The sequence below is a fragment of the Vulpes lagopus genome, chromosome 6 (genome assembly GCF_018345385.1).
Source record: "Vulpes lagopus strain Blue_001 chromosome 6, ASM1834538v1, whole genome shotgun sequence".
Taxonomy (NCBI): Eukaryota; Metazoa; Chordata; class Mammalia; order Carnivora; family Canidae; genus Vulpes; species Vulpes lagopus.
In genome coordinates, this window is record NC_054829.1 from 39,045,645 (window position 1) to 39,071,179 (window position 25,535).

At 38.6% G+C, this 25,535-nt stretch overlaps 1 non-coding gene across 1 annotated transcript; it reads right to left on the reverse strand.

Annotated features, from left to right (window-relative positions):
- Nucleotides 1-735: 735 nt before the first annotated feature.
- LOC121493967 lies at nt 736-842 on the reverse strand. Its single transcript, XR_005988616.1, has one exon. It is a non-coding gene; the product is annotated as a U6 spliceosomal RNA (small nuclear RNA).
- Between the last annotated feature and the right edge of the window lie 24,693 nt (nt 843-25,535).

The following is a 25,535-nucleotide window of genomic DNA, read 5'->3' on the forward strand; positions in this document are numbered from 1 at the left end:
CTATCAGCAATACATATCCATATTTTCAGAACCTTGACAACAGTTGACATTGGAAAAAAATTTTTTTTTTTTTTTTTTTTTGGAAAAAATGTTAAGCTTTGACAGTGCTGTGGATGAAATATAGTTTATTGTTTTCACTTCTCAGATTAGTTGTGAGGTTAATCATCTTTTTAATGTTCATTAGCTAAACATACACTTATGGACAATTAACCAATTATATTCTCAGGAAAAATTCCTATCTGATCAAAGACTGTATTTTAAGGCTTTCAAAACATATTTTGAAATTTCCATCTAAAAATTTTGTAACTCTTTATATTCTTATCAAAACCATGATAAAATATTCATTTTCCACACTCTCACAAAACTCTGGATTACTCAATCTTTGCCAATCAAATAAGCAAAAAGTGTGCCTATGTTAATTTTTCATTTCTTTGATTATTGGCAACATTAATTTTTCTAAAATTCATATTCACATTTTAAAAACCCACATTCTTATTCATATTTCTTCTTTTTTAGACTAGACTATGGCTTACAATAGCTGAACTTATACTGGAATATTCTTTTCCTTATTAACCCACTGTCATATAATTTACAAATTCTTCTCAGCTTGACATCTCTTTCATCTTTGTTTATGGTAATTTAGTGATATACCCATATTTTAAAATCTTTAAGTGTTTAAATGTTAACATATTTCCATTTTATTTTCTGCCTTCTCTTTTATTTTATTATCTTATTAAATATATGGAACATTTGATGAATTTGCATGTCATCCTTGTGCAAGGGCCATGCTAATCTTCTCTGTATTGTTCCAAATCTAGTATATATGCTGCTGAAGTGAGCACTACCTTCTCTTTTAAATAACTTTTATTTCTTATCTCAAAATGCATGCGCATTATGAAAAGTTGTTAAAATACAAATAAAAGAAGAAAGTAGCGGTACCTGGGTGGCTCAGTGGTTGAGCATCTACCTTTGCCTCAGGGCATGATCCCAGAGTCCCAGGATCGAGTCCCACATTGGGCTCCCTGCATGGAGCCTGCTTCTCCCTCTGCCTGTGTCTCTGCCTCTCTCTCTCTGTGTCTTTCATGAATAAATAAATAAAACTTAAAAAAAAGAAGAAGAAGTAAAACCCATGTAATTTTACCACCTGGAGATAAGAATTACTAATATTTTTAAGTGTATCCCTCCAGACTATTTCTATGCAAATATACTACACATACATATTTTCCAGTAATTCTGCTAGCATGTGACTTGGGAGTAATGTTCTAAGCCAGTGGTTCTCCAACTTTAGCACACACCAGAATCACCTGAAAATACTTGTTAAAATACATCTTGCTGGGTCCCACTCCCATAATTTAGTGAGAGGACCCAAGAATGTGCTTTTCTGACAAGTTCCCAGGTGATGCAGATGCTTGCTGGTCTGGGTACCACACTTTGAGAACCAGTTTTAGGTTCACCCTGTCTAAACTCTCACATTGCAGTCACTTCCCTACTTAAACCCTTTTTATGGTTTCCTCCTGTCTGCAGGACAAAGTCCAGACTGCTTGGCAAGGCACACAAGTCTTTTATGATCTGGCCCTGGGCTGCTTACTCTCCAGACTCACTCTTCACACTTGGCCCCACTCTCTGCCCCAGGAGGCTGACCTGTGTAGGCTATATCAACAGGTTCTGTCCTCTGCCTTGTGGCTCAGCTGACAGTAGTCTAGAGGGTGGGAAAGACAGCAATCCCAGTATTCCATCCCCAGCCCCATCTTTGGGCTTCTTTCCCAGAAGGTTTGGCAGTGGTTACATTCCTCTACCTAACGTCCAAATCAATCTGATTCTCTCCTCTAGTTATGGCTCTTACCACGTTCCAGTTATTTCCCCCTCCATTGGGCCCTTAGGCTTAGAAACCGTAACAACTTCCTGCTGTTTTTGGTGTGAGGAGAGCTTCATCATCCTTTTTGGATTCTTTTACCTCTGTCCACACCTCTGTGGTCAATCTCTTCATCACATTCTCTTGAATTACCCCTTTTTGGTCACTCCTTCTCTTTCCTACTGAGACTGGCTGATCTAGGTCCTCCTTTCCATTCTATTTTTTTTAAAGATGTATTTATTTATTTGAGAGAGAGAGAGTACGAGCTTGAGGGGCAGAGAGAGAGGGAGAGAGAATCTAAAGCAGACTCCTCACTGAGCGTGGAGCCAGTCACAGGCTCAAACTCATGATCCTGAGATCATGACCTGAGCCAAAACCAAGAGTCAGAGGCTTAATTACCGACTGAGTCACCCAGGCACAACCCCTCCTTTCCATTCTTATTTCCCACAAATCATTTTCTAGGCATGACTTGGTCACACATATCCCAAATACAGTTGACCCTTGCACAGTTAGGGTTTGGGGTGCTGACCCCTGAGTTATTGAAAATCTATATATAACTTTTGACTCCTCTAAAACTTAGCTATTAATAGCCTACTGAAACCTTACAGATAACAGGTGATAAACACATTTTATTTATATGTATTATATACTTTATTCTTACAGTAAAGGCAGATAAAAGAAAATGTTATTAAGAACATCATAAGGAAGAGAATGTACATTTACAGTTCTGTACTGTACTCATTGGAAAAATCCAGGAAAAAGTGGTATTCAAACCACCAGTTCAAACCAGTGTTGTTCAAGGGTCAACTGTACCATGTAGTTCACAATCCTTTACTTTTCTCTTTGGCTAAAAAGTCCTTTTACTTTATGTAGAAAACTACTCCTCAGCCTTTAATCTATAGGCCAAATGTCACTGTTTTCATAAAGATTTCCCTTCTCTTCAAATTTACTCCACGTTTCTGGGACTTTCTCATATACAGATTTATTGAGATATAATTCACAAACCATCACCATAATATGATTTCTGAACATTTCATCATCCCTAAAAGAAACCTTGTCTCTATGAATGGTCACTCTCTCACTCCTTACAGCCCCTTGGCAAATCATTCACATACTTTTTTCTCTATGGTTTTGCCTATTCTGGATATTTCACATAAACAAAATCACACACTATGCTTTTATAGCTTTTTTCACTTAGTATAATATTTTTAAGATTTATTCATGTTGCAGCATGCATCAGTATGTTATTCCTTTTTATGGCCAAATAATATTCCACTATACGGACACACAACATTTTGTTTATCCATTCACCAGTTATAGACATGTGGGTCGTTTCCACTTTTTGGCTATTATGAACAATGCTGGTATGAACATTAATGTACACGTGTTTGTGTGAATATGTTTTCAGTTCTCTTGGGTATACACCTAGGAGTGGAATATCTGGGTCCTATAGTAACTCTATGTTCAACATTTTAAGGAACTACCAAAGTGTTTTTCAAAGTGCCTATACCATTTTACATTCTCACTAGCAGTGTATGAAGGTTCCAATTTTTCTACATTCTTCTCAACAGTTGTTATTGTCTGTCTTTTTAATTATACCATCCTAATTTGCATGATGAAGTGTCTCATTTTTATTTTGATTTGCATTTCTCTAATGATTAGGGGGTTGAACATCTTTTTATATGCTTATTAGCTATTTGCATGTCTTCTTAGGAAAAAATGTCTATTCAGGAATCTTTTACACATTCTGGATACTAGTCTCTTGTCATATATTTGATTTGTAAATATTTGCTTCTATTCTATGTGTTGTCCTTTCATTTTCTTGGTGGTGTCCTTTGAAGCAGAAAAGTTTTTAATAATTTTGATGAAGATCAACTTATTTTTAATTTGGTTGCTTGTGCTTGGGGTATTATATCTAGGAAACCATTGCTTAACCCAGGTAATGGAGGCTTATTCTAATGTTTTCTTCTGAGTTTTATAGTTTACTCTTACATTTAGATCTTTGACACATTCTTAGTTAATTTTTGCATATCATGTGTGAGAGAGGCCCAACTTTTTTTTTAACATGTAAATATATTCAGTTGTCCCAGTACCATTTATTGAAAAAACTTCTTTTTCCCATTCAGTCAACTTGGAACCCTTCTTAAAAATCATTTGAACTTAAACATGAGGGCTTTGAGGACTTTTTATATACAACTTTACTTAAAACATTAACTTAACTTAATAGAATGTAAGCTTTTTGAGTCTAGGAATTGACCATGTCTGCTGATGTAGGTACAGCATAATGCCCAACATACAACAGTACTCAATATGCACTTCACTATTTAAATACATCTTAATGTTTTCTTCTGCTAAAATGCAAATTATATCTGGAAAAGGACACTATTAATTCCTCACCATAGAATAGTTCATCATATTAAGAGATAACAGGAATTCTAGGGAAGGAAGCACAAGACAAGTGGGTTATGGTAGGAGTTAGGGGAAGGGAAATTTTCAGCCTCAGTCTTGCTTGGTTAAGGGAGTATGTTGGGCAATTGGAAACATACTTCCTGGTGTTGCTTCCTTGAAAGGAGCTGTGCGGAACCAGAAAAAAAGTAGAAATTAGAATGTAAAAAGAAGTTGCTGAAGAAGAATTCATTTAATTAATTAACAATTTTGTCAAAAAAAAAAAAAAAAACAATTTTGTCAAGGGCCAGTCCACTTTCTGGGAAGCCAAAAGTCAAAAAAGTTATCAGAAAAGCTCTGGATATTCAGTTAAGATGAGCTGGTGGGTGATTGTGATACAGCATTTGGATTACCTATTTAGTCAATGTGACAATAAAGCATTTAAAAATAAACATTGAAACTAACACATTTAAAAAGAACCATAGCTCTATTGTAAGTGAGGAATCATTGAGGGGGCATTTAGCTAATAAAGGACACAATAAAATCAATGCGGGGCACAGAACATTTTTCTAGGACACAGAATTTTTGCTTTCCAGGTAGATTACACATAAAGTAGAGAATAATAACCCTTCATGTTGTAGGCAAAGGAATTAATTAGTAAACAAACAAAAAACCAAATTTAAAAAGCTCAAGCCTCAGCAAATATTACTAAAATTTTTAAGATACTTCATAGCTTCTTTTCACACTTGGGTATTAAAAACTAAGGCAAATAAAATTCACTTTGAGTTTTGTCCTTCAAATTTATTTTGGCTTTCCTTTTCTCACTGCAAAGTGTAGGGTACTTTGAATTCTCTTCTCATTCAATTATAATATCTGGCTGGTTCTCTCATTATTAGAAAAAAATACTTTTCACATGTATATTTTATATTTGTATGAGAGTCATTATTTTATCCTTGTGTAAAAATTATTCTTTAACAGATGACACAGAGAGTCCTACTACCTTTTGCCACATGATTTTGTGACCAAGAACTCATAGGATGGGAGACAGCAATTTTCCTCTCTAGACTGAGAAATAGAAATAAAATCTTTTACTTTTCCTCAGCACTCCTTAATACTTGGGGGGTCATCAGTTCTCTCATAGTTCTTTGGGGTAGAAGTAATTCTAGGGACACCTGGGTGGCTCAGTGGTTGAGCATCTGCCTTTGGCTCAGGTCATTGTCCCAAGGTCCTGGAATCATGCCCTGCATCAGGGTCCCCGCAAGGAGGCTGCTTCTCCCTCTGCCTATGTCTTTGTCTGTGTCCCTCATGAATAAATAAAATCTTTTAAAAAATAATTCTAGTGTGTAGACTTTTATGAAGAAAAAATCTATAATATAGAGACAGGCTTCAGTTTTGTCCATCTTAAAAGTCAGATTACTTTATTTCCTTAGCTTTTATTCTATATCTCAACTACCTTGATGTTGTTTTAAAGATTTTTATTTCTAAAAGCTTTTTGTCTGTTTGTTCTTCAATTTTTATAGCATTCTGTTGTTGTTTCATGGGTATGATATCTTCCCTAATTTCAATGAAGTTATTAATAAGGCTTTCTTTAGAAGGGTTGTTCTTACATTATTTTTATTTCCTCAAAGTACTGTCTTTAAATTATTTATTTATTTATTTTAGTTTGCAGTTCAATCATTCATTTTCATGTTAGGAGTTTTCCTCATAGAGTGGCAATCTCTGGCTGTTCATGTTTAAGAGTGGGCAACTGAAAAGTGCCTTGAAAGCTCTAGGTGTGTTGTGGTTATTAGGTACTACTTCCCTCCCTACACTCTTCTTTCTAACCCACTCTCCCCTACAACAACTGATAAAATGTTGAGCAAATGGGGGCACCTGGGTGGCTCAGTTGGTTGAGTGACTCTTGGTTTCAGCTCAGGTCATGATCTCAGGGTCCTGGGTTTGTTTGTTTGGGTTTTTTTTTTTTTTTGAATTTTTTAAAATTTTTATTTATTTATGATAGTCACAGAGAGAGAGAGAGAGAGAGAGAGAGGCAGAGACACAGGCAGAGGGAGAAGCAGGCTCCATGCACCGGGAGCCCGACGTGGGATTCGATCCCGGGTCTCCAGGATCACGCCCTGGGCCAAAGGCAGGCGCCAAACCGCTGCGCCACCCAGGGATCCCAGGGTCCTGGGTTTGATCTTCCTCTGCTCCTTCCCTGGCTCGTGCTCTCTCTCTCTCACACACACACACAAATAAAAAGTAAATAAATAAAACCTTTTTAAAAAAAATACTGAGCAAATAAATGTATCTGTAAGCAAAAAAAATAGCCTTCAAATTACCCTGCAGGTCTCAAGAAATGGAAGGGGAGTGGAACTGAAAAGGGAAAGGGAAGGCCTCACACCTGGCACTGTGATAAGTAAGCACTTTGTGTACTTTGTTACAACAATCCATTGGTTTATGGACAAGAAGTTGAGATTCAGAGAGATTAAGTGATTTGCCATAGATTACACATGGATGATCTGGAATCAAGTCTCTCTGGTACCTCTAAACCTGTGCTCTGGGATGGCTCTGGGGGATCAAGACAGGTAGGGTGTTGGCTTTGGTGGGACTTTTGGTACCCTGATGGAATGCTCCCCTCCTCAGCCACTTGAGTACCTAAACCTGTCCTTAGTGCATTTATACACTTTTTTTTTGTTAAGTTTTTATTCAAATTCCAGTTAGTTGATAGAGTGTGATATTAGATCAAGGTGTATAATATAGTGATTCAACACTTCCATAGATCACCCTGTGCTCATCACAACAGATGCACTCCTTAATCCCCATCATCTATTTCATCCATCCCTCCACCCACCTTCCCTCTGGTCACCCATCAGTTTGTTCTCTCTAGTTAAGAGTCTGTTTCTTGGTTTGCCTCCCTGCCTCTTCTTGTTTCCCTTTGCTCATTTGTTTTGTTTCTTAAATTCCACATATTAGTGAAATCATATATTATTTGACTTCTTTCACAGCATAATACAGTCTAGCTCCATCCACATCATTGTAAATGACAAGATTTCATTCCTTTTTATGTTGAGTAATATTCCATTGTGTGTATACACACACACACACACACACACACACACACACTGTATATATACATCTTCTTCTTTTAAGATTTTTATTTATTTATTCATGAGAGACACAGAGAGAAAGGCAGAGACATAGGCAGAGGGAGAAGCAGGCTCCATGCAGGGAGCCTGATGTGGGACTCCATCCCGGGACTCCAGGATCACACCCTGAGCGAAAGGCAGACACTCAACTGCTGAGCCACCCAGGCATCCCCACACCACATCTTTTTTATCCACTCATCAGTCAATGGACACTTAGGCTGTTTCCATAATTTGGCTATTGTAGATAATGCTGCTACAAATATTGGGGTGCTTGTATCCCTTCAAATTGGTATTTTTGTATTCATTGGGTAAACACCTAGTAGTGCAATTGCTGGGTCATAGGATAATTCTATTTTTGACTTTCTGAGGAAACCCCATACTATTTTCCAGAGTGGCTGCACCAGCTTGCATTCCCACCAGCAGTGTATGAGGGTTCCCCTTTCTCTGCATCCTCGCCAACATCTGTCATTTCCTGACTTGTTAATTTTAGCCATTCTGACGGGTATGATATGATATTCATTGTAGTTTTGATTAGTATTTTCCTGATGATCAGTGATGTGGAGCATTTTTTCATGTATCTGTTAGCCATCTGTATGTCTTCTTTGCAAAAATGCCTATTTATGTCTTCTGCTAGTTTTCTAATTGTATTATTCATTTTTGAGTTTGATAAGTTCTTTATAGATTTTGGGTTTTATTCTTTTAAATATTTTATTTATTTATTTGACAGAGAGAGAAAGCATAAGCAGGGGGAAGGACAGAGGGAGAAGCAGGCTTCCCGCTGAGTGGGAGCCTGATATGGGGCTTGATCCCAGAACCCTGAGATCATGACCTGAGCTGAAGGCAGACTCTTAACTGACGGAGCCACCCAGGTGCTCCTCTTTATATATTTTGGTTACTAGCCCTTTATCAGCTATGTCATTTGCAAATATCTTCTCCCATTCCACAAGTTGCCTTTTAGTTTTGTTGATTGTTTCCTTTGTGTGCAGAAGTTTTTATTTTGATGTAATCCCAATAGTTTATTTTTGGTTTTGTTTCCCTTGCCTCAGGAGACATATCTAGAAAGGAATTGCTATGGCTGATGTCAAAGAGATTACTACCTGTGCTCTCCTCTAGGATTTTTATGGTTTCCTGTCTCACATTTAGGTCTTTAATCCATTTTGAATTTATTTTCGTGTATGGTGAAAGAAAGTGGAAGTCCTAACCTCAGCAATCAGACAACAAAAAGGAATAAAAAGCATCCAAACCAGCATGGAAGAACTCAAACTTTCACTACTTGCAGATGATATTCTATACAGAAAATCCAAAAGACTCCACCAAAAAATTGCTAGAACTGATACACAAATTCAGTGAAGTAGTAGATACAAAATCAACATACAGAAATCTGTCGCATTTCTATACACCAATAATGAAGCAGCAGAAAGAGAAATTAAGAAAGTAATCTCATTTACAATTGCACCCCAAACAATAAGAAATCTAGGAATAAACCTAACCAAAGAGGTAAAAGACCTATACTCTGAAAATGATAAAACACTAATGAAAGAAATTGGAGAAGACACAAAGAAATGGGAAGACATTCCATACTTATAGATTGGAAGAACAAGAAGTGTTAAAACATGTATACTACCCAAAGCAATCTGCACATTCAATGCAATCCCTAACAAAATACCAATAGCATTTTTCACAGAACTAGAACAAACAATCCTCTAACATTTCTACAGAAGCACAAAAAACCCTGACTAGCCAAAGCAACCTTGGAAAAGAACAGCAAAGCTGGAGGTATTACAATTCTGGACTTCAGGTTATATTACAAAACTGTAGTGATCAAAATAGTATGGTACTGGCACAAAAATACAGACACACATAGATCAATAGAACAGAATAGAAAACCCAGAAATGAACCCACAGCTATATGATCAATTAATCTTCGACAAAGCCGGAGAGAATATCCAATGGGAAAAAGACCATCTCTTCAACAAATGGTATTGAGAAAACTAGACAGAAACATGCAGAAGAGGGCACCAGGGTGGCTCAGTGGTTGAGCGTCTGCCTTTAGCTTGGGTCATGATCCTGGGGTCCTGGGATCGAATCCCACGTTGGGCTCCCCGTGGGTAGCCTGTTTCTCCCTCTTCCTGTGTCTCTGCCTCTGTGTCTCTCATAAATAAATAAATAAAATCTTTAAAAAAAACATGCAGGAAAATGAAACTGGACCACTTTCTTACACCATACTTTTATTGAGAAGGTTGCTGTGCTTTTGGACTGAGGCTTTCAAAAAGCCAGGCAAGCAGCCTTATTAAGGCACTTGTAACTGAAACATGAGATTTGGTTCCCTGGGTCCCTCAGTAGTGAATGTCTGGACTGCTCAGGGCATAATGCCTTATAAATGTCAACATTGTATTTATCAGCATGACTCTTAGCTGTAACAATCAATAAGACGTATCCTTCTTTTGCTAATGGCTGCAATAAATGGCATCTGTCCCTTTGCATTAGGAAATCACATTATACTTGTCTGCCAACTGACTGAAATGAAAAAGCATTTCCAACAGCTGTACTTCTTTCAGTGCTGCTGCTTTTTCTTTTAGGCTCAGCACTAAAAAGGCAGATAAGATAAACAGGATGGGACTCCTGGTTCCCTTGCCTTGCTTCTTCCTTACATGGGCCCTGACCATGGAACTAAATGAATAAATAAATGAGCTTTCCAAGCCTGTCATATGCAGCACTTCAAACAAACAGGAAAGTTCTAGAACTCTTTTCCACAAGCCATCTCTTCACTTAGCAGGGTCAGAGAACTCACCCTCCAGATGCAATTGAGTCTGGGGGCCTTGAGGAAATGGGGCATTTGTGTTGTAGGCTATACTTTTTTTTAATTTGTTATCCCCAGGTTATTGGATGTAGGTCCAACCTGATTTGGTAGGTCCAAGGCCCGATTACACAGTTATCATCTTCATTAACAAAGAATATCACATATTTTTCCCATATCTGATTAATGGATTGTTACCTTACATATATTACAACTTTCTCTATGTTGCTCAAGCCATTCATAATTTAGTCTTTCCCTCAGGCATGAATCAGGGGTTGACTTTTGCACTTCTTTAGAGTATTCTTTTGGCAGAGTAAGTCATAAAAGCTCATGTGTATTCATTCCCTTTTCAGTTTGTGAATCTGATCCATCATAAAGCATTCTGACTACATGAAGAAAGAGCTTTGTAAAAAGAAGTATTATTAATGTAATACTTCCCCAGGCACATTTGCCAACCAAAATATTAGGCTCCCTTTAAAGAAATGCTTAGGAGTTACTAGTTTAATTGCTCAGTTAAGGGCTTATGTGGGTGAAACTATTCTTCCAACCAAGGCTAATGTCCTTGCAATGTGATGTCATATAGAGCCTCCCAAAAGGGATACTTTGAGGTCTGCAATTTCCCCTGTTTGGGAGGTGCCCTAACTTTTCGTAATTACTGGCATGCCAGAAAGGTGTCCTTTTAGCATACTAGTCCAGTCTTGGATACAGTTTGTCGGCCATCTCTTTATGCTGAAAATGTAAATACCCAAATGGAAGGTTTTCTATTTACCACTTTCCCATTTAAACACATCGTCCATATCTGCTACAAAAATAGAGGATATAAACCAAAATGCACATTTAAATCCAAATAAGAATTATAGGCCCAATTTGTTTTCCAGAAAAGCTTTGAGTATTAGTTCTAGCTTAGCTTACCTCTCCCACTCTGCTCCCTTCCTCTTTCTTTGCTTTGAATTCGACACTTGAAAAATCATCTGTCTTTTTTTGGTCTAGAATTGGAACCAACCCCTTCCCCCAACTCCCGTTCTCAAGCAAGGTTACCGTGAGTTTGTGGCTGGGCAATGCAGAGCTGATTGCATCCACGCTCCTGGAGGGGGCTGGACAGGCACTGCTCGCAACAATACAACAGCTGTCACAGACAAGCCTCTTTCTTTTCCAGCAGAACACGAAGGGGGCTGAGTCTCACTAACCACACTGGGCATCTGTATTGTTGTTTCCTCTGAAAGGGCAGGTGGTCCTAATGCAGCCTGTCTCTGGCCTACTCTTTCCCCCTTCGCCTGCACATCCCCAGGCGGTAAGTTAGTCACTCGAGGCTTTGGACATGAAATATGATGCAAGAGCAGGCAGGGAAATCTTAGACATGGAACAAAGCCATCTGAGAGCCATTGCATCAGCCTAGGACTTTGATTTTTGTGTTTGTGTCTTAAATGCTAGTTACTATAGCTACCTTGAGCAAGAGATACAAAGGTGATAATGGAACCCGGCAGTGGCTTTTCAGGATTGTATATCACATTTTCTTTTTCGAGTTTTTTTTGCACTGAATGTTAAGTCAAGAGTACCTACTTTAATTAATGGTTAAATTGGAATTGAAAAGGAAACATATATAATTAGCCACTTGATGTTGGTTATCGGGACCTCAGAATTCCGGTATTCCAGTTTTCTGCCAAAGGTAGAAGTGTGTGAGTTATAGAGCTAGCCAGAAAGACGATCTCAGAAATCCACTTTAAGACTTACCAACATTGTTATTTATTCTGATTTACATACTCAAGGTCAGATTTATCCCACTAAGTTTAATTTGAAGAAACAATTGGTAGCAATCTCCCTGCTCTCCGCTCTTCCTAAATAATTAGATTAGCATTTTTCCGTTTCATTAGACATTGCAAATATTCAAGCCAATGAATCGTGGAGTCTCACGTAAAAGTTATAAAGACTCTTCATAAAAGCTGAAAACCAACCTACTATACAATTGTGTGGAATTTCTCTGTTTTGTAATCTCTTTTCTCTTTATTGGCCTGCATATTGTCTAAACAGCCGTTAAAAACTCTTTAACTTCCCTTTCCTTGAATTAGCCAGTTCTATTGTCAGAGGCCATGCTAATGGGGAAATTTCGCTTTAGTGAAGCCTGCACTGAAAAACCAAACAATATAGAGACTTATAAAAGAGCTCCTCAAACTTAACAGAGAAGCAAAAAGCAAAACAGCTTCTCTGCCCCTGATGGAAATGATTACCAATTCATGATTACCCACAGAGAAGCCTCTCTCCATCATGCATGGAAAAGTTTCCAGAGCATAATCTAATAATAGCAAAAATAAATAGAAATACTAAATAAATACTCCAACAAGCCCATAGCTCACATCACAAATGGAAACCCAGAGCTCTGACAGTGTGTGGGTTTTTCCTGTGACCCAGAGTGAGCGAGTTAAGCACCCAATCTCAGTGATATCATATCAAGGTGTGGGGTGTCATTGTGCTTTTCCATGTGGAAAAAGTGATGTACAGAAAATGGATATGGCTTGCCCAGGGTTACCTCACGCAGAGGCGAGTTTGTGATGGACACAAGCATCCTGATGCTCAGCAGAGGCTTGCTCTTCTGTTACACTGCCTCTTCTAGCACATAAATTCTCTTTTCACCATGAAACCTTATTACGCTTTCCTTCCATCTCACTGAACCTAATCTGGTGGCCAGAAAATTATTATTTTAACAATAGTGTAAAAAAGTATGCCAGCAGTGGGGCTCCTGACTGGCTTGGTCGGTGGAGCATGTGACTGTTTTTATTTTGGATTTTTAAGTTCAAGCCCCATGTTGGGCACAGAGATTAGTTAAAAAATAAAATCTTAAAAAAAATGTATGCCAGTCATATATGTTCATTATAGAAAGTCTGAAACTGTACTAAAAAAAAAAAAGAAAGAAAGAAAGAAAGAAAGAAAGAAAGAAAGAAAGAAAGAAAGAAAATAGGGACGCCTGGGTGGCTTAGCGGTTGATCATCTGCCTTTGGCTCAGGGCCTCATCTTGGGATCTGGGATCGAGTCCCACATCGGCGGGGAGCCTGCTTCTCCCTCTGCCTATGCCTCTGCCTCTCTCTCTGTGTGTCTCTCATGAATAAATAAAATAAAATTTATAAAAAAAAAGGAAAAGAAAAATCAACTGTAGTTCTCTCATTTGCATTTCAGTGCATGCCCTTTAAGAAATTTTTCCTTGGAATTTTCATCACATACAAATAATACACAAATGTGTAATTTTATTTTTTACCAAAATGGGATTGTGTAATACATAATTTTATTATTTTGCACATTTAGTTTACCAATATGCAAATGTGTTAATAAATATACTTCTATAACTTCATTTTTAATGGCTAAATAATATTCTATTGTACTGAATTCTATAATTCTTAACTAGTTTTTTATGAATTATTATTTTATGAGGTAGAAACAGAAATGCTGGGGTGAAAGTTTTTATAATTAATGTTTGCACACATCCTTAATAACAAATAATTATTCATTGATTAGTATCAGTCTAATGATGGTTTTAAGCTTAGCACCTTATAAACCATGTGCACCAGAAAAGTACGTTTCTTCTGAAGAGGATCCAAATCCTGCCTCCCTCGGGTACCATGTACACAGTTATCTGTTGAAAGCGACCTCGAGGGGATCCCTGGGTGGCTAGGAGGTTTGGCACCTGCCTTTGGTCAAGGGTATGATCCTGGGGTCCCAGGAATCAAGTCCCACATTGGGCTCCCTGTGTGGAAACTGCTTGCTCTGCTTCTCTCTCTTTCATGAGTGAATAAATAAAATCTTAAAAAAAGAAGAAGAAAGTGACCTTGAACTTTGCAGCCATTTCTGTTTTGGCAATACAGGCAGGCAGGATTTTCGTATCACGGAGACAGGAGAGATGAAGAGTTGAAAGGCCTGGTGAAACAAGGAGATCCTTACTGGAGGAGTTCAGTTCCATCCCATACGCAAATTCTGAACGGGAATGTTCTCTAAATGCCAAAGTGATCAAAAACACTCCCCTTGGAAAGGGGCAAATTGTGGGGAATAAACTGTGAAGGTCAGATTATCTTCTGAGAAGCCACACGGAGAAAGAAACTTCCTGATGACGGAATCCCATCCACGAGCAGATCTACCCTGAAATACGAACCGTGGAACCGTCGTGGGATATCATGCATCCTTCTAGGAACTGCAAATCTCCTTGATCTTTCTGCCTGCAGTGTTTTGGAGATGTTTACAGTAAAACTGTAACCTAAGACTTTCCTTTCAGGAAAAGAATAACTGGTAATCCGATCCTAGAAAGCTTTCTGCACCAGGCTTTTTAAAGAGTAAGCAAGTGGAAGGGTTTCTCTCCTCCCATGCCCTTGGAAAAAAAGGGGAAGGGAAGTCACAGGTGCCCAGCGGCTTCCCCAAGCTGGGGGCTGTGGCAGGTACTCTACATGCATCATCTCCCTGCTTCCCAGCTACCTCCTAAGTGACCTGTTTTTGTTTGCTTGTTTGTTTTTAATTTTATTTATTCACTAGAGACACAGAGAAAGAGAGAGGCAGAGACACAGGCAGAGGGAGAAGCAGGCTCCCTGCAGGGAGCCTGACATAGGACTCGATCCTGGAACTCCAGGATCACGCCCTGGGCCGAAGGCAGATGCTCAACCACTGAGCCACCCGGGTGTCCCTAAGTGACTCATTTTTATTACATTTTATTTAGGGGAGAAACTGAGATTCAGGGGTACTAAAACATTTATCTCCAACCATAGAGTTAAGTAGTTGCAAAGACTAGGTTTGAACACAGTGCTACCAACTGCATATCACATGTTTTTTTCTACCACCCTCATGTGTTTAAACAATATTCCCCACATCTTATCCCATCTTAGTAGTTCCTCTTTGCTTCAGGCTTCAGGCATTTGGGTGTTGTGAGTTGGGATTCCCCTTCCACATGGTGGCAGCCCTCAGAATACAGACATGAGGTGACCTCTAGTTTGCCTAAAACTTACCTCCCTCAGGTGACTCTGAATTCTGAGGGCCTCACAAACCTACGTGCTTTGTAAGTGGCACTCATGTAGGAGCCTTTAAACTGGGTGCTATTGACTTGGTAGGGATACAAAGCCCTCATTTCAGCTTTCTTTCTTTTTCTTCTTTTTTTTTTTTAACTTAAAGATTTCATCTATTTATTTGAGAGAGAGAATGAGTGAGTGAGAGGGAGAGAGAGAGAGAGAAACAGAGCATGAGCAGGAGGAGGGGCAGAGGGACAAGGAGAAGCAGACTCCTTGCTGAGCAGGGAGCCCATTGCGGGGCTCAATTCCAGGACCCCGGGATGATGAGCTGAGCCCAAGGCAGATGCTTTACTGACTGAGCCACCCAGGCGCCCCTCATTTCAGCTTTCTATTCATGTGACTTGGAGCCAGCTTTCTATTCATGTGACTTGGAGCCAGTCACATGTTGAAGAAAACATTTATGAAACTCTGATGGGAAGGACTACAGAATGATAGTTAAATATTATTTCAACATCACTAGAATCCAGTAATCCAATCCACTAAGGATAACTTTAATAATAATAATAATTAAAAGCAATAATAGCACTTAGCCTTTATTAAGCTCTCACAAGTTCCAGTTATTGTCTAAGCATTTTATACATATTCTGACCTCAAATGGTATCTCATAATTCGGTTCTGGCTCTAACCACCCAAAGTGAGCACAGATGCCCCCAAGGGCCAGATCCTCCACAAGCCTGCCCTCACTGCAGAGGTCAGCCACACTTTAAGGGTCCCCAGGCCACCTGTAATGCTCACTGACTGGCTACAAACTTGGGGGTTCCCACAACCCTTGCAGGTTTGATAATTCACTAAAACAATGCACAGAATTCAGAAAAATGCTATGCTTATCATTAAAGTTTTATAAAGGACACAAATCAGGACCAGTCAAATGAAGAGACACATGAAATGAGGAATGGGAGGGTCCCAAACACAGAACTTCTTTGTCTTCTCTTTGTAGAATTGAAGTGTGTCACTCTCTGGGCATCAGTTGTGTTCCTCAACCAGGAAGCTCCACTAAGCTTTGGTGTTCAGAGTTTTTATTGAGATTTCATAGCATATTAAATCATTGGCCACATGAATGAACTCAATCTCCAGCCCACCCCTTGCCCTCCAGAAAAGTCAGGAGTTTTGGCTGATACCACATGGCCCAAAGCCCCAACCCTCTAATTACATGGTTGGTCTTTTGGGTAACAGTCCCTATCCTGACACATCTCCATCTTGATAGCAGGCACTCAGGGGCTACCCAAGAGGTTCATAAATAACAAAGACATTTGGGAAATTCCAAGGGTTTTAGAAGTTGTTTGCCAGGAATCCAGGACAAAGACCAGAAAAAATTCTTTATTATCCAACAGTACACATCATTTAGTTTGCCCCTTATAACATTCTACGAGGTAAGAATTATCTGTATTTACAGGTAAGAAAATTAATGTTTAAAAGAGCTATACATCTAGTCAATGAGAGCCAGGATTCAAACTCAAGTCTCCCTGGCCTCAAAGTCTACCCTTGATCTATCTTAATCACTGAGTAATATTGCCTTCTATGTAAACCCCTAATTACTCTTAAGAATACTTGTGTATGAGAGTGTGTGTACATACAACGCAGGCACACATATTTTGAAGCTTGTCATTTAACTACTATGGAAATGTTCTAATTGAACTCCAGTAAGTATGCCCTTTGAGCAAGAAATGCTCTTGAGTTTTAAATTTTTCCAGACATCTTTGCATCTAGCTGTGTGTATACATGATGTATGTAATTTCTGGGGCATGCTTTTGAAAAAGAGGTTGGTTGTCCTCTACTTTCTCATTTCTTGCTTTTGATAGCTGGCACATGATCTAGTACTCATGAGCCACCATCGATCAGGAGGATGAGAGCAACTCCTTAACAGGAAGCAAGGCAACAAAATCAAAGCGACCTGCCTCCCTGTCTGACCTTGAACCGGAGCCACCTACTTGCCCTGGAATGCTCAACTGCCTCTGGCCAATACTGTGTGAAAGAAATTAACCTCTGATTTACTTAAAGCACTGTAGTGTTGGGTTATAATATCTGGATCTGTATTCTAACCATCACAACTACAATAGAAAGGTTTTTCTCCAGGCTTCTAGTATTGCATCATGACAGGAAGAGCGTCACCAGTTAGCATGCCTTCATATGTTACTTGTATACAGCATTACATCAGGCTCTATCCCTACTTGTGGTCTCCTGAGGGCTTTCGGGGTGGATTCACCTTGATCTACCCTCCTTTTGTCAGCTTGAAATGCTTATGTATTGAATCAGTTGTCCACATGATGAAGCCCACAGTTCCTTATGTGCAAATGCATTCTGCGTTAATATAATAGTCACATTTTTCTTCTCTTATGAATCACTGTTGATAAATCTCACAACAGAGAGGGGGAAATGCCATAAACTTTCCTTCCTACAGCAATTCAGACTTGCACTCAAAATGCTGCTTGGCAAAACGTGATTTGTGCAGCTATTGCTCTGTGTTATGGCACTGTCCCCAAGCTGAGCGTGTTCCAATGCTAAGCTCAGCCAGTTTTGGTGGATTTTGGTCTTGGAGATTAAAGTTTGGCTGGAACCAGTATCCTGGGCCTTTATTTAAATTTCTTCTCAGATACATTTAAAAATAGAACTTAACCCAATGTGTCTTACTAGAAAAGAAGAAGACTAGTTCACAATTTTTAAACTCAGAAAATCTGCAACTACTAAAAACCCCACTACCTGGGCCTTTTAAAACTCAACCTAATGTTTGTCTCAGTGAATTCTTTGATAGCTTCTCCTTAAAAACAAATACTAACAACATTCTATAGGGCTGTTTCTAAATTGTGTTCAGTGAAAAACTGACACACATTTTCGAAGCTGGCCACTGTTTTCCAAAATACACTTAGGGAAGTAGTTTAATTTATGTATAACTGAAACTTAGAGAAGGGTGTGTTTATTTACATACTTTGGGATTCCCAAATTACTTAACAGTAGTTAAAACCAGAAAAATGATTCTGTGTAAAGAGAAGACACAATGAAGGAAAATAAAATGCTTTCTTCATATCTTCTTTCTGGGTTTCTGTAGGAACACTTCATGAGAGCAGATGAAAAAGTAACTCTCTCTGAGGTCAACATATAAGATAACAAAATATAGTCGTATTTATATTTGAAGGGCTGAGACTAAACAGTCAGAGAAAAGTGTATTGGAATGGATACAGTATATAGGAAGATGAGGAGGCATCCTTTCAAAGATGGAGTGCCCAATCGTTCCCCCTATTTATCTGTCATGGAAAAGGAAGGCCATGAAGAAGACAGCCATGCTGAGGGCCCCTGAGAATCCTATTTCATTATCTTTCTTTCCTCATTTAATCTAGCATATTTTTTAAATAATATAACATTACTATGAGCTACTTGAATCAGCTAAGTTTTCTTAATTCCTAGCTAAGGAAAATACTTTGAAATAGAATGAAGAAAATGAGAATGCAGAATTTTATCTCTTTTATTTTATAGGGTACTGGTTAGGAGTGATGGAGAGTAAAACCTATGTGACATTTTAAAAGAGGCTTTGCACAAGAAAAGACAACTTGGGGGTACTCAGCAGAGAGTGTTGTGAAGATGAAAGATCCAAGGTCAAAAAGGAGACAAGGAGGCAGCAAAGTTCCCTCCTATTCCCTCTCACTCAAGTAAAATTTGCTAGGTCTCTGGTGGTGTCAGAGATTTAACAATCTCTGGCTTTGCCTGTTACCATAAAACTCTTTCACCCTAGCATCAACTATTTGAAGAACATGCATGTAAAAATACAGGAAAAATATCAAGAAAAGAGTTTACATTTTGAATTACGAAAGCAGGGGCTAAGAACAGATTGATAAGGGCAGCCCTGGTGGCGCAGCGGTTTGGCGCCTCCTGCAGCCTGGGGTGTGATCCTGGAGACCTGGGGTGGAGTCCCACATCGGGCTTCCTGCATGGAGCCTGCTTCTCCCTCTGCCTGTGTCTCTGCCTTTCTCTCTCTCTCTCTGAGTAAATAATAAATCTTAAAAAAAAAAAGAACAGATTAATAAGATATACCAGATGTTGGTTACATATAGGCTGCTTGTTGATATTAGAAATGCAAGTTTGCTGAATTAAAAAAAAATCGAATGGAAGCATTTTTTTCTGAAAACTTTGTGAAATGATGGTGGGTTCATCTTACACAATGAACAAATGAAGTGAATAACATCATAACTTGGCTGAAATATCCAGGGACTATCACTGAAGTCCAAGTCAGCTTATATAGACTTAACGTATTAAAATAACCATTTTGGTTCCTCCTTTGTTTTAAATGTGATATTAGTCATTCTTTCAAACCGTGCAATGTTTTGGGGTTTCTCAACTCTTTTCTGTATACTGGAGGATTTACTTGCAAATATCTGGTAGGCATCTATGCTTAGAAAACACCTCTCTCATTACTAGAAAGTATTGTTAATAAGTAAAAGTCTGGTATAAGTTTTTTAAAAGACTTATTTACTTATTTTAGAGAAAGAGTGTGTGGTGGGGTGGGGCAGAGGGAGAGAGAGAGACAGAAAGAAAGAGAGAGAGAGAGAGAGAATCCTAGCAGACTCTGCGCTGATTGCAGAGCCCAGTGAGGGGTTCAGTCCCACAACCCTGAGATCATTACCTGCGCTGAAACCAAGAGTCAGATGCCTAACTGATTGCACCACTGATATGAGTTTTATGTACAAATAAGACCAAATCATTTGAGGGATGATCATCCACCCCTCTGTTGGTGATAATCTCTCTGCCATGGGCAATAATATGATTAACATCATCAAATATTTACTCAGTACCCACGGGAGTGCTGTTTCTGCACTTGGCCCCATGCCTGCTCTCTTCTGGTGCTTTAAATAGAGTTGAAACTTTGATCCCTCAAGAAAAATTGTAAGAAATCATTTGTGAATCAAGCTCTAAAAATTCATATTTTTACGTACTTATATTTATCATGTAACTCACTTACGCTGAAGCCAAATTCTAAAAGCCTTAATATTTTTTTAAAGATTTTATTTGTTCATGAGAGAGACACAGAGAGAGAGGCAGAGACAGAGGCTGAGGGAAAAGCAGGCTCCCTCTGGGGAGCCAGATGAAGGACTTGGTCCCAGGATCCTAGGATCACAACCTGAACCTAAGTCAGGTGCTCAACCACTGAGCCAACAAGGTGCCCCCAAAGCCTAAATTTTTAAAAACACCAAGATTAAGATAGACTTTCTCTTTGAAACTAAATATAAGGTGACTGAAAACTTTCAGGCTATGATTTTTTTTTTATTTTTGGAGTAGGTTGGGGTGAGTGGGCTTGAGGGGAGCAGTCAGGGCTCTAGACTGTCTACCACTGTTATCAGTTTTATACATATACATATAGTGTGTATATATATATATATACACATTTTACACACATGAAAATATATACAGCATGTTTAATCTTTAGGTGATTCTATTGTGGAAGCTCTTTCAGGTTTTTAATTTGGGAGGCATTCTTAATAAATAGATTTATTCTCATTTCATTTTCATGAGTTGTATGGAATTATACATCTTTACTAGGCTCAGAGAGATCCTAATACTTAGGCCTTTTCTTTATAAGAATGGCTTATTTCAGGACTCTTCTTTCCACTCCAGCTATGAGACCTAAATTGGTGGCTCAGAAGGGTTGGTTTACCATAAAGTATGGGGCCAACTGGAAAGAACATCTGTGTTCAGAAAGAGTGCCATCTCTGAGAAGCAAACCCTGTCACAGGGGCTGGTGGGAAATACAGGCAAGATGAACACATAATCTAGAGTAGTATTTCTTAAACTTGAGTGTTCATGAAAACCACTAGGATAGCTTGTTAAAGACATGGAATCTTGGGCCCTATAGACAATCAGAGGTTCTGATTCAGTGGGATTGGGTAAGTCAAAATAAATGATATTTTTAACAGTACTCTTAAGTGATTCTGCAGCAGGTGGTCTGTGGACCACACTTTGAGAAACACTGACTTACTGGATTGCAACGTGGGTAACAGATGATAGTCAGGGATGGCAGATGGCAACAGGAATGTTGCCTCCTGGGAATGGGATGTTGTGGAAGATGGATAGAGCCTCTGCTAAGGAATTCAGATACAGAAAATATTCTGAGAGCTGAACTGGCAAGCAGTGGTAGGAGGAAAGTCCCAAAGATCCCATTTCCCTGGCTGAGACAAGTCTCTTGCCTTTGGAATGAAGACAATTAAGAACAAGACAGTGCTGTATCCTGGAAGACAGGGGCCCAGGCCCAGGGAACCAGGCACCCATATGACCCAGGGTGTCAGGTGGAGCCTGGCACTTGGTGTAAGAAAGAACCCTTGTTATGGGTTGAACTGTGCTCCTTAAAAAGGTATATTGAAGTATTTAATCCCCACTATCTGAGAGTGTGACCTTTTTTTTTTTTTTTGGAAATAAAGTCTTCATAGAAGTAATCAAGTTAAAAGGAGATCATTAGGGTGGGCTTTAATCCAATGTAACTGGTGGAAATTTGGACACAGAGACAGACACACATAGAGGGAAGGTGGTATGAAGATAGACAGGGAAAAGGTGTCTATGTGACTGGAGCCGTGTATCTACAGGCTAGGGACTGGGCAAATGCCAGAAGCTAGAAGAGTCAAGGAAGGTTCTTTGCTAGAGGCATCAAAGGAAGCATGGTCCTGCCAACACCTTGATTTCAAACTTCCAGCCTCTATAATGGTTAGGTAATAATTTTTTTTTGTTTTAAATCAGTTGGCTTATGGTACAGTCTCTAGAAAACTAATATGACCCTCATATATCCCATCCCTTTTGCCCCTAGCCTGGCTCTAGCCATATCACCATCTATAGCCTGGCTGAAGCCCTCCTCTCCAGCTTTGCTTCTTTCTCCTTCATTCTCCACCCCGTGGAGTCTTTCTAAACACAAACTGATCAATTCATTTGCTTGCTTAAAACACATCTGGCTTTCCATTTCTTTTGGGATAGAGTTCAAACACCATGACTATTCCATCTAACCCTGCAAGCCCCATCCTTGTATCTTGTGATTTACCTCATTTCCCTTACCTTTCACCTACTCACATTCTACCCTCCCAAACTAGGAGTTCTTAAACTAAGTCCTAGTTTATTTCCTTCTGGCCTTTGTAGTTACCAAATCTTCTGCTTAGGGCTCTTTCTCCCAATTCTCTTGCTACCTAAGTCATATGATGTTTTAGGTCTCATCTTACTGTCATTTCCATGAACATTGGTTCAATGTCCTTCCTGAGTGTCCACAGCATTACTTAGTGCCCCGATCAGAGCACTTGTAGTACTAGTTTGTCACTGACTGCTTATTTGTTGATGTTTGTTGAGGGCAGGGATCAGACAAATGGTAGCTCCAGAATTACCATAGGAGTGGATTTACAATATGGTTATGAGAAGGGCTAGGAATTTATTTGGGAGAGGGAGGGTTAATGGAGATTGTGGGGTATCTAAAACTTCCCCAAACTATTCCTTATATTGCCTTTGGCGGGTAACATGCCTGTCTTGTTTACTATGTATCTGACACACAATAGATGTCAAAAATGTTGAATGACTGATTGAATATGTGGGAGGTTCCATGAGCAATTCTTGTGCGCAGGTCAGAGCCAGATGCACTGAATCTCAAATGGGACTAGAACATCTTTATATATATATATATATATATGCATGTATATATGTAAATACATATGTATATATGTAAAGTATGTAAATATATTTTTTTCATAATTTTTTTAAAGTAGGCTCCATACCCACCATGGGCTTGAATTCATGACTCTGAGATCAAGAGTTGCATGTTCTACTGACTGAGCCAGCCAGGGATCCTGGGACTAGAAAATCTTAAACACCTTCCTGTCTAAGGTCAGGATTGGTTGTGGGTGGCCCAAGCTGTTAAAAGACTTCAGTCTTTTACCTGAATACAGACTTCAGTCTTTTACCTGATACAGAGACTTGGGGCCAGGCTAAGCCCCTTTCTGAGAAAAGCTGACTAGTCATTCATCATTACTTCCTCCAGCTTTGTCTTTCCTGCTACTCATGGAAAGTGCAGCTCTCATTATTGACTCATCACCAGCTGTTTCTATCTTCAGCAGCAAAATAAAAGGGCACCATTTCTCCAAGATGGATGGTCTACATAAAAATGATTTTATTGATCTCTAAAGATACTACACAGTAGTCACCCTCTCCTTATTGAGTGGACATTGTCATTCAGGATCCCTTGAAATGGTGTCTTTTTAGGGAATGCTAACAGTTCCATTAAAAAGGGACATTAAAATGGAAAGGAAGAGAAAGAGAGAAGAAACATAACTGAATGTTGGACAGTGAAGGCAAACTTTGGAAGAAGAATTTATATTGAGTATGAATAAACCTCAGAAGAATCCTGACAATCATATTGTTAGATGACCAATGGCTATGTATTATCTTCAAGGAGTATTGTTCTAGAAACTAAGGAGGACATGAAAGGGGCAAGAACTTCCACAGGTGCATTGTGGGTGTATTAATGGAGTATATACAACAGGAACATTTGTGTGTAGCTAACATATTTGGAAGGGGACTGGAACAGAGGGAAAGTCCAGCAGCCATGTAGCATTGTAAGTTCCCTGCTTTTATGTTTTCCAATGGAATCGTAGGCTGCATTCTAGGCCAGGCTGGTTCTATTTCAAGTACTAACTAAGAGGGGTAAGAGCTCAGAATGACAATAGTTGGTGTTGAGAAGAATCCTGAGAGTATACCAAGGCTCGTTGAGAAAACAGTGCCAGTTCAGTTAATTAGTGGTGTCTGCCAGTTAATGAGCAGGGAGAGAAGGAAGAACAAAGGTGCCATATATTTCATAATTTCTCCTGTTCTAGATCGTTGGCAGAAATCTGAGTATCTTCTGGGACTTTCAGTTCCTAAGTCCTTCTTAACTGTAAGCTGGAAATTTGCTCTTTCAGACAAATTTTCAGCAAATTTCAGAAATTTGCTCTTTTTATGAGATGGTAGATTGTGTCTTTTAGGTTGAAAAATAAGAGCTTCAATTAAAAATTGTACTGATATTTATCCTACTTCAGTAAGACTGCTCATTAATAATCAAAGAAACTGAAACAAGCAAGATACTCTCTTTAAAATCTATTAAATATTAAAGATGAAAGCAAAAAGAAAATTCAGGGAAATGTACACTCCTGTCCAATATTGAACTAAGCACAATTCAGTACAACCCTTCTCGAAAGCCATTAGGAAATATATATCAAGAGCCCAGAATGTTCATATTCTTTTACTCAGTGATTTTAATACCCCAAATTAGCGACAAGGATTCATGTTTAAAGATATTTAATACATCATGTTTTTTGATGACAAAAAGTTGAAAATAACCCAAATAACTAACAGTATGGGATTGATTAAATAAGTAATGTTAAGTGCATTTAATAGAATACAATGGGAGCCATGAAAAATCCTCAAACATTAAAAAAATATTGATATTTTCTTTTCTTTTTTTTTAAATTTATTTTTATTATTATTATTTTTAAAAATATTGATATTTTCTATTCAGTGAACATTGCAGGCTACAAAGCACTACATATAGTCTGATTGTAATCTACTAAAATCATTTTTTCTCTGTAATGGTGTGTGTCTTAAGAGTATGCCACAAGCACACATACATATAAGACTGAACAGAAATACACCCAATGTCAACAGCGATGATTTCTGGATTCATGCATGAATTTCAATTATTTTTATTTTTCTGTACTTTTCTAATATTTTTCACATTGAAATATAAATGAAGGAAAGAAAATAATTGCTTCTTAGAAACTCACTCATGCTCTAAGTTTGCCCTGGATGGTTTAATGTATCTACCAGTCTCCAGCTAGGACTGAAGGAAATTTTTTTATCATAGGTTGTAACTTCAGTATGTATCATACAAAACATGCTACAAGTGACCCCCCTCCTCTATTTTTATAAAGAAAGAGATTAAACACTGGAAGGAAAAAAGGGGGCATAGATAATTATGGTAAAGCCAGGCTGCAAGTCATTGGCAAACCTTAAAGAAAGTTTGAGGCTCCAGGTACCTAGTCCCAAACTTAAAACATATTCTGTTCCACCATTCAGACCCATTTGTCTGTCACAATAAATAAATAAATAAATTTTTTTTAAAAAGCCAGAGTAAGATTCCTAAAACCTTCTTCTTCCATCAGGGAAGTAGTTTATTCCTAATTCTTTTTTTTTTTTTTTTTTTTTTTTTTTATTCATGATAGACACAGAGAGAGAGAGAGAGAGAGAGAGAGAGAGAGAGAGGCAGAGACACAGGCAGAGGGAGAAGCAGGCTCCATGCAGGGAGCCTGACATGGGACTCGATCCCAGGACTCCAGGATCGTGCCCTGGGCCAAAAG